Source organism: Sprattus sprattus (genome assembly GCF_963457725.1).
Source record: "Sprattus sprattus genome assembly, chromosome: 8".
Taxonomy (NCBI): domain Eukaryota; kingdom Metazoa; phylum Chordata; class Actinopteri; order Clupeiformes; family Clupeidae; genus Sprattus; species Sprattus sprattus.
This window is the reverse complement of record NC_137927.1, coordinates 16,614,093-16,624,916: the sequence shown is the minus strand read 5'-3', so window position 1 is coordinate 16,624,916 and position 10,824 is coordinate 16,614,093.

The following is a 10,824-nucleotide window of genomic DNA, read 5'->3' as shown; positions in this document are numbered from 1 at the left end:
CCAACAGCGATTTCTGTCTTGTATTATATGTAATTTACTCTGGGCTACCAGGTCTTGAAGCAGAAAAGCCTGATATGTACATTGCAGTCACAAATGGGAAAATAATCAAATTGAAAAGTTAGCTCTATATGTTGTTCAGTGTAAATTGGACCCATTTTCAAATCTAAATCATGTTTTTTTCCATCCTGAAATGAGATTACGCTCTCAATTCACCCAGCATGTATACTTTTTCTTTCTATAGATATAATTATTTTTGTGTAACACACATTTTTGTCGCACATTTTGTTTGATGTCGGTGTCAACCTATTGTTCAAAATGCCTAAATGCAATTAATGTAGAGGGGTAAATTACGGAAAGCACTGATCAGATCAGAAATCTTTAAGCAGTACAATTCTGCATAGATATGCATTGACCAGCAATCTATCCAATACAATCCAGTCATCTGATTATCCTGCAGTCAAAATGAAAAAGATGTGAAATGCCATTTCTGCCCTGTCTCATGCTCCTGAGATAGAAAATAAAGGCAAAACAAGTTCAACTATCTGTAGTTATGCTGGGTACGTTCACAAGAGAATCCCCTGAAACATGTTTGGCCACTGCCAAACTTTTGGACTGTAGTATTGTATGTTGATGGTGTTAATTATATAGTTTTTAAAAGTAGTGTTGATAAAGGTGTTTGACTGCGTAGTTTGATTGTGTGATAGGAAAAATACTGTTTGATGGTGTAATACTTCAAATGCTTTGAACAAAAACACAAAACAGATGATTAATATTCTTGCCAATCTGCATTAATAAAATACTTTAACTGGCTGATATATTTTCATGTCATCTGTATTTTTAGAGTTACAGACGACGTAATCCCAGCTCAATAACAGCATTTTCCATAATTTCTTTAACTCTTTAGCACTGTAGCATTTTAGGTTGAATGGTGTATGAGAGCTATCAGTCCCTATATGGTCAATACACAGCCTCTTTTTTTTTTTAGATACCAGCGAGTGTGATGCCTTTGTGAAGGCACCAGGGGTAGTAATCTTCATAGACCAATTCTATTGTTAACATCCATTCCAGTTTTTTATTAGCATGACCAGGTGCAGCTGAGTGAGGACCAAGTTTGTGATGCTAAACATACCTTTATTGAATAATACAAAGTTACGGTAAAGACTTTGAGGAGGACCAGTATCGCATTTTCGTTAATTGAGGTTTGACAAATGTATCGACTCACACTGATCAGTTATTTTTTGGAGGCTGTTGAAGTACATATAGAGGTTTTCAGAGCTGTCACAGCAGCAGAACTGTCTGGGATCTAGAGAGGCAGAGGACAAAGTATTGAGAGTTAAAGTGAGTCACAACAAGACCTGTTTTTACTATTTTCAATCAGAATTGTAGTAGTACTAGTATTACAGTAAGTAGTGAGTTTACATGTTCTCCAGTTCTTCACTACAGTAAGTGCTCTTGCAATCATACACTGCACAAAAGAAGATGAAAGGTTAGAGGAGAGCATGCTACATCTGGTTTAGCTTTGAAGACGTTCAATATAAGTGAATATATCTATGATAAGGGACTGTTGAGATGGATCATTAAAGATGCTTCAAAATAACTGAAGTGCAAAAATACCGAATTTTTAAAACTTGACCATTCATAAAATGATCTATTTGCTCATTGATTTAAGTCATTTCTGTTAGTAAATAGAAAACGGACATTAGTAAGACTATAAGCAATGGCCACAGCCTATATAATTTACCAAGGCTGCATTTGTATCATGTTAGATGTGTTGTTATTACCGTTTAAAGGTAGGGAATATGGCTGGCTGAGTGCAAGCAAACAAAGTTACAAAATCAAATAAATTAATTGCAATAAAACAATATTTGCTTGCCTATTTCAAAATGCAGGCTATGGAAATTTCACATTTGTATCAAAGCAATTCACACATATAATTTCAATGGCTTTTTTCCTAGAATTTGACCTGGTTTATTCATCAGGTTTAGGGTATATCACGCTTGCGCAGCCTTGAATATGCAAGCAAAAGCCTAGGCATCACTGGCATTGGATTTTGATGTGAGGTTATTACAAGAAAGGAATGTGTGCCAAATTCTGAACAATGCAAGAACTTTTTGAAAATTAAATGTTTTCAGAAAGTTCCTGCTTTCTTGACTAAACTTACCCATATTGCCCCATAGAAGCTGAAAATGTGTCTTTTATTGCCAAAACAGTAAAACCGATACTTTGTAAGGTAATTTTGACATAAAAAAACACAATTTTGTGTAGTGATTTCATGTCTGTAACCTTCCTTACATGCCATGTTTTTTACATCCTTTTGATGGCGCTAAGGTCCTCTGTATAGAGTCATTTCCCCTTATACATGTGTCAATGTGATCCGTTCACATCGCATCTGTTCCGATAGAAACTCGCGATGTGGTTACAATTGCCTCATGTAGGACTGGTCTAGATGTGATCTGATCATTTTTCCGCCGATTGTCTGAGCCTTTCGAGAGAGGTGGTTTATACCGATCGTTCAGCTCAGAAAAGGGCGTGTCAAATCAGACCGATGTGTCATGGGGTGACAGGAGGCTAGAAAGTTAAAGGCTAGAAAGTTCTTGCCTGTTCTTGAAAGGAGACTGATCCAATAGGCTAGTAGGCCTACAATTTTTTATCATTGTAATAAAACGCAATTTGGTACACCATTTTAATATGGTAATATAGCCTACTGTTTTTTGCAAAATGAAAGAAAGCATATTAAGGAAACGCAGAGCCTATTCATTCCGAAATTTCACCACATTGTAGGCTATATACTGTAACAACCCTAACACTTGCCTGCTTCCCTTGTAAATCAAAGTTTTCCGACCATTTTTCTTACCTTCTTTCTTAGCTGTTGATGTTACTGAGCTAGAAGTTTAACTTGTTCTGAACATCTTGCGCTGCCAATGCCCAATGTCAAATCACTCCATCATCTCTTTGAAATTCCTTAATCCACGAGTGGTAGGCTACAATGACTGGCTGTTTTAAAATATAACTAATAGCCTAACGAAACAAAATTACCCAGGCAGTTTCATCTACGAGAGGTTAAGGCTTCTTCCAAGATTGACAGCTGACTCATATCTTGCAGGTTTGCGGCGCTGCAAGGAGACGCGATATTTGAGGGATCGTCACTTAATTTAAACCTTTTTAAACCTTTTTTGCTTCCGTTAGTGTGTGTGTGTGTGTGTGTGTGTGTGTGTGATAGAGACAGAGAGGACTCAGTAAAACATCGGAAAACACTGTGTCTCATAAGCCTTAAGCTATCAATCACCCCCACAATGAAATATGCCATTACAGTCGCGACAAACTTGGCATTGTGGTGCGCCCAAAACGCAAGCTATAAACGTAGCCATCCTAATGTAACCAAAATATACCTCTGCTGATATGCCTAACCTTCGTTCTATTTAGAATTTGTCTTAGCACTATGCAGGAATAAAATAGCATCTACAGTGTCAGGATTCAGGCGAGAGCGCCTGGCTTCTATAATGCGCCCTGCTGCACTGAAGGAGCGCTCACTCGCAGCACTTGTTGCTGGAATGCATAGAATTCATTTTGCAAGGTGCATGCTGTAGTCGTGGGAACGACTGGCCTTGTTTCTCCCAAAAGGAAAGTAGATTTTCCTCTGCTGATCCCGCGTCTATATGTAAGTTTGTAGAGAGATTGCGGGGGATTAAAATGCTCCGCTGCCGAAGTAGATTACATGTTTTTAACTTCGGGGTTAATTCCCTTTCCTTTACGTCTGCTGCTGGCTAGTAAATACAGACAGCCGGAAAGGTTAATAAACGGAATGAAATAGCTACACATTACACACGCTATGCTTTAATAAAACCCACGTTACTCACATACTGGTTAACAACACTGTTTGTTACAGCACATAAATGTTTGTCGCTACATCCAAACTGCGTCACCGTTGTCCCTCCCTGTATGTGCTACAGCCGCACCATTTTACTTGCAATGTGAATCATTTAATTTAAATATGCTTATTGGCATTTGTTGCACCTTAATCATTTTCTACAAACATGATATGCTATGTATGGTGTAGTAGACTGAGACTCTATTCACTACTGCACAAAAACTAGACACGTGTGCAAAACTAGACGTTTGCAATGAAGTAGGTAATACAACTTTCGCCAATATCTCCGTAAGGGAGATGGGTTATGTGCTCAAATTTCCTGGGATCAAAGAAGACGTTAGTATTCATGTGCAAACTAAAAATCACGTCTCAGGATTGCTGCGCATGCAAGTTATTTTGGGTGTATCAACTGTACCCATGTCTCAACTGTAACTAATACCACTGTCATATAATTATGAGTTCAGTAAAAGACGGAGCAAACACAGTTTTCTACCGTTGTTGAAACACATCCACGCGTAGACTCGTTTTCTTTCCATCTGAGAGTGGTTATTCAAAGAAAATATTAAGAACTATATGCTGATAGAAAGAAGGGAACTTTAAGCCAATACACTGCCTGTGCACGGTGCGGATCCACGTTGATGTTGTTAGTAAACAAACCAGGTGGGAGCACATCTCCGTGGTCTTTGTGCATGCCCGAGGCAATGTAAACGGATCACATTTTGCACATGTAGACACGTAACCATAGACATCATATAGGTAGACGCCGCCTCCAATGCTTCAGCCCGTTGCCTCGGCGAAACGCGTCGCCGCCATATTGTTTCGTGTATTGTGTGTATTGCCAATTGCACTGTTCAAGGTTTCTTAATGCACATACTTGAAAAGGAACTATTAAACTATGAAAAACACACTGACTGCCAGTTTCTCACTATTTGATGTATGCTCTTTCTCTTAATGATGGTCAATACGTAGTAAATAAAGAAGCACTATTTCGATAGTTTATAGATCTTCTCAGTATTTTCAAAGTGCACGAACTGTGCAAGAAAAGAGAGCGTTTATCATAGACCCATGCACATGTATGACTGGCGATTTAACTAGCGAGATTCAAAGTAACGTAGAGGGCAAATCTTTTTCACACACTTCACGTAGAGCATAAACCCTTGAATACTCCATGAAATTGGTTGCGAAATGTAAAAGGTTATCGTGATTTTTATCCAGATAAACCACAGCTCCTGGCAACTTGCGCTTGTTTGACACGTCTGACAGACCTCTGGCGTCAGAGAGCTCCCGAAACAATATGGCGGCGACGCGTTTCGCCGAGAAGCAGTGGAGGCGGCGTCTACCTATATGATGTCTATGCACGTAACGACAAGAGCCGATTCCCTTAAAAAATTTCACACCTACACGCGAATACGATACGATAAACTGATCAGATCACATTGACACATGTATATTGGCCTATTGGTTTCACCTACAACTCAGCTCAGGTTTAGATTGACTAATTGTTGTGTCATCAGGACCTGCCACTATGCGCCACTTGGTGCGATGATTGTTTTAAGGAGATATTAGAACGATTTCCCCAAGAATTAGATTGATATTCCATCACAAAGATTGACGGGCTTGCAGACTATGCATTACTCTACCCATATAGGCCTAAGCCTATCTTGTCTTTTCAGAGTACTCTGACTGTGTAAATTAAACACTATATAGGCCCATTATGTCACATAGACAATGAAAAAATAATGTAGACTTGTTTTCCTGATTGGCATCTTAACTAATGAATGTGTTTGTTACTACATACTTATCTTCTGTCATTTTTATGTCCAGAAGGAAATCTCGGATCAGGGGAGTTCAGGTCTAATAGTGGAGAAAGTGAAATAGCCTTGATACAGGAAGAAAATAGTACAGGATGAAATGTGCAATTAGGTCTTGAGAAAACAAGATATGATTCTAAAATGTATGCAGTCAGTTTGGCACGGAGGTGGCATGCTATGATATCCCCCCCATGAATTACATCCATTATTTAGGCACTTACTATTGAGAGTGAAGGCCAGCTCTTCAACAGGGGTGAACGGGGGGAGTTGTGTTTTACAGTTTATGTTGATGAACAAATAATGTTCTCATTTGTCATTATTACTTGGCACATGTAATACCTTCCTTCTCCAAATATGGGATGGAGTCTTGATACTTTGACGTTTAAATTTAACATTCTCTGTTTATTTAACTCTGCCTCATTTCTTGTAAACCATGCCATGCATGCTCTTAAGAAAAAACTGTTCACAGTGGGAAACCACAATGTTTTCTTCACACAAAATGAAACTGGAATCCACTTGATCTTCGTCATCACCTTCTTGGCACAGCAGAAATCTTTTCCTGCAAATGTGTTTACACTTTTCTGTTTCTGTTTCACACATTTTTTACAGACTTTTTTACAGACTTCACCTATAGCTGACTTATTAATCCCTGATAGGAAATTCATTGTCACAAATAAGCTATGGCCTGAATATGCAAACATACAAAAACAAATCAACTGAAATTGCTTATCAAATAGTCATGGAGTGGATAGTGACAGTCTGCAAAGGCCAAATTACGGTCAGAAAAGTGATTTTATTTAAGGTAGTTTAGATCACTTGTCATGATAACATCTTGTTATCGTTATCATGATTATCATTACCAGCATCGTAACATTGTTGTCACAGGTATAGAAATTCGCTTATTACTAGTTTCTTATGTTACTGACTGTTAGAAGTCTTCACTAAGAGGCTAAAAGATGGCAAAATGTAGGCTCGAAAGACTGAGAAAGAGCAGGCTAGGCCTAGACTATAACGGCCGTATTCGACCATAGTGAATTTAAGCGAACCCCTATCTGAAAGCGTAGACTATTGGTGTAAAGCAGGGGTTTTCAACTGGTTTTGTCCCAGGGACCACCATTCTGACTAGAAAGTAATTTGCGGCCCACTGATGTGCCTGCCCACGCATGCGTGTTTGTAACCGAGGCCGCCATGTCCCCTCCCCCCGCACAGATATTTTACCCATAACGCTAAAATATGTGAAATGATCAGGGTAGATCAGTAACCGTTGTCGCCACGCACCCTCCCCCGTGCACATATTCCCCCTGAACCACTTGTCAATGTCATTTCTTCGCTGAACATGGGTCGGCATCAGTATATTTCAGGCAATGCGACTTGGCTATTGTCGTGTCTTATTCTAAGAGTTCTCAAGAAACTTCTCAAGGCAAATAGGTATGAGTATACTGAACGGTTTATTTCAGAGGAGATAACTACTGCTGAGCTGGTCCATGGAGCATCTCAAAAACTCTAGTCATAAGCTAAAGCGATCAAGTAGATAATCTAACCAACAAGTCCCCGTGCCCACTTTTATATTGATCAAATCACCCTTTACTCTGGTTTCATTTGCGTCTTATTTGCGTCATTGGACTCGACCACACCTAGAGATGGAAAACAACAGGTACCTTATTTGCGTCATTGGACCTGACCACACCGAGATGTAGAACAATCGGTCCAACTATCTTAACAATGTTGCCTATCAACCAGTTTGCTTTGTCTATGTCAACAGAATTAACCACCTCGAGATACATGGTGTACAGCTTCCTGTGATACCAGGTATCTCGGGGGCTTTCAGACATGGTTCTTAACATTGTCTGCCTTGTGGCTTTTGCAGAGGCGTCTGTCACCTTGCCCTGACCCCCCTTTGTCCCTGATGCGTCTATGCAGAGGAGGCATGTTTGCCACGTGATTTATCATAAAAGGTGTCTTTGCACTTGGGTTTATAAGAACAGGACTGTCTGCCTCATGATTTCTCGGAAACGCTATCTGCTCACTTGGGTTTATAAGAAAAGGCCTGTCTGCCATAGGATGTCTCTGAAAAGGGGCCTTCTCTGCCTCTTGCAGCCTCTTCATGAGTTATAACGAGCTATCTCTATTTGTTGAGATGTCCATGTTCCAGTACCAGCCATACACATTATTCAACAGTACAGTAATAAAGAAGATAAAAATACGACACTATTCAGACTATTTAGATTGACATATTGTTCTTATTTTAGTTATTTTTCACGATATTCAAGAGTAATCTGAAAATGCATTGAAATATCAATGCAAATGTATTAAAATTAAACAAATAAATGGTGAACTGATCAACATAGGCTCATGTCGCGGACACCCTGCAATGCCATCGCGGACCCCCGTTGAAAACCCCTGGGTTACATTCCGATTCTTAGATAGCTGTCTTGAGTCCTTGATGTCTTGTCAGACAGGTGTCTGACGAGACATGAAGGTATCCCCAAAACTGTTGATTTTCGATGATTTGGGACGGTCTATTCAGACAGGATGTGGCGTCATCATGCTGTGTGTACTTATCTGCTCGCAGTAGCGCACTCTGTCAGACGGCAGTATGTGGCGTCATCACGCTGTGCGTTAGCAAGCACGTTGTTAGCAAGCGAGCAATCCTCAGCTACTGACAGCGGCATGGCTAACGGATACCTACCAATCGACAATTTGTTAATCAATCACGGCATAATTGCCCCCGCTCGTCAAGCGAAAAGTGTCCGATAAAAGTGCCCCTTCGTCGGGCTGGCAAGAGTAGGGTGACCAGACGTCCCGGTTTTACCGGGACCGTCCCGAGTTTGAGTTGCGTGTCCCGCGTCACGACAAAAACCTGTCTGGACGCTAATATGTCCCGGTTTACACCAAACACTATGAAATCGTCCCGGTTGTCAGCGATTACATAGCCGATGTGGTCTTATTATAGCCTGATCATTAACTAAACCCATGTAGAAATACTAATAAAGCGTCCAGCGTATGATTTGAACAATGTGTGCGTGTGTCAGTCAATCATAGTGGTCTGCGTCTGCATAACCTGTGCAACCAGCGTTACAATGTATTTGTTTCTGCCTAGTAGTAACGTCTCTTCAAGACAGCCAGGATTATAGCCATGGAGTTTAGCTCAAAGTAAACGGTGCAAGGAGTGAAATTGTAAGTACAGGTAGTTACAGAATGTGGCTGTATCTGTTATCTGTAGTTGTTAATGATTGCTACCTGCTCAAATGTAGGTTTACTTGAGGTAAATGAAAGGGAATATTGTAATGTAGTGGGCTATGTTAACACTAAGCTAGCAAGCTATTTTGTTAGTGTGAACGAGCAAATTCGAAATACAAGAAATAACTATCGACATCTCTCTATTCTTTGCATATCTCTCTAGTATTTAGAAACAATAATATCAGTCCCTACCTATAGAATGTTGTTGTTTATAATCAGTTATTAATGCTAGTGAATCTTAATTTGACATAATTAAAGTGAATGTATTGGGTGCCTTCCATTTCAGCCCATTATACAATATTTATCATTGATAATGAAGATTTATTTCAAATGGGCACCCCAAAAAAATTCTCGCGCGCTACGCGCGCAAACATGCCTCTCCCCTTGGGGATAAGCCCCCCCATAGCTTTGATACCTAGAAAAGCTCCTGTTGTTGGCAAAAAGTATGTTCCTGGCACATGTTCAGGAGAAAAAGCGTGTGCGTGCATGAGCATTATGGGCACGCGCAAAGTGTCCCGGTTTTAGGTCCGGCAAATCTGGTCACCCTAGGCAAGAGGCCCGGGTGGTGGAATTGTCAGCTAGCTTAGCATAACTGCCATTCAGATGCAATGGTAATGCTACCTAGCTAGGTATGCTAACACACCGTTAACACCACCGAAATACTCATGTCACTGGCTTTAATTTGAGAATGGCATGTTAGTAGTACATTTAATATCAGTACAGTTGTTTAATTACTGCTGATATTTACATTTACGGTCTGTAGCCTGGTGGTCTACAGCCTCTGCCACCGTAGCCACCGTAACCATCATGTCCGCCATTGTTTTAGAAATAAAACAAAAAGCTCCGATTAGGGAATGGCGCGCATAGTTATGGGTAATAAATGCCGCCATTAAGGAAGCTCAGACGCTCTCTTAAAAAATGTTATGTGACGTATTTCAAGGTCTCTTACTAAAGCGGAAGAGAAGGTTTAAGCCATCTGGGACATCCTTGCTCTCTGAATAGGAAGGAAGGAAGGAAGGAAGGAAGGAAGGAAGGAAGGAAGGAAGGAGGCATTTTAAGCCTTTCAGAAACATAGCCCTGGTGTCAAGGAATGGTTTCTGGTGACGGTTGTTGATATGTGGGCTCAACAACCAATGATATTACAGCCACCTCTTCCTTGCTTCTGTAGCAACATGTTGATTGGTATGAATTGTTAAAGGCACCCAGTGCAACTTTTGAGGCTTAAAAATAAACATTCAATTTCTAGTCTTTTTTACACATAGTTAGTTTCAATAACTCCATACCATTACATATCGACATTCAAGGAGCAAAGATTAGACGTCGTTGTGTGGTGAGAACTGATAGAAAATCGATAACAACAACAATCGCCGCCATTTTCTTTATTTTTTGTGACCTACAATAAATAAAGCAGGATTCCAGTCAATGGAAAAATGGCCTCTCCCCACCGGCGATTGTTGTTGTTTACGATTTTCTATCAGTTCTCACCACACAACGACGTCTCATCTTTGCTCCTTGAATGTCGATATGTAATGGTATGGAGTTATTGAAACTTACTACTTGTAAAAAAGACTAGAAATTGAATGTTTATTTTTCATTGAATGTTTATATAAAGTTGCATGGGGTGCCTTTAATGGCTCGGTCCGAGCCACTATGTTATTTTTTCCTGTTTACAGAACCAGGACTGTGTAGGAGCACACGCACCCAACTGACAGCTAGTGAGGAGTAATTCGCGGAATTTGACAAAGTATATGGTTGGATAAGGATTATGTTTACAGAATGCGCTTGTAGCTTGCTCACTGGCATAAGACCTCACTGCATCTGACCTTACCAATATGGTACCGGAACAGGCTACGTTTCACTATGGTTTCACGGCTGTGAAAAGACACGCCTTTTCCGGACATAGAC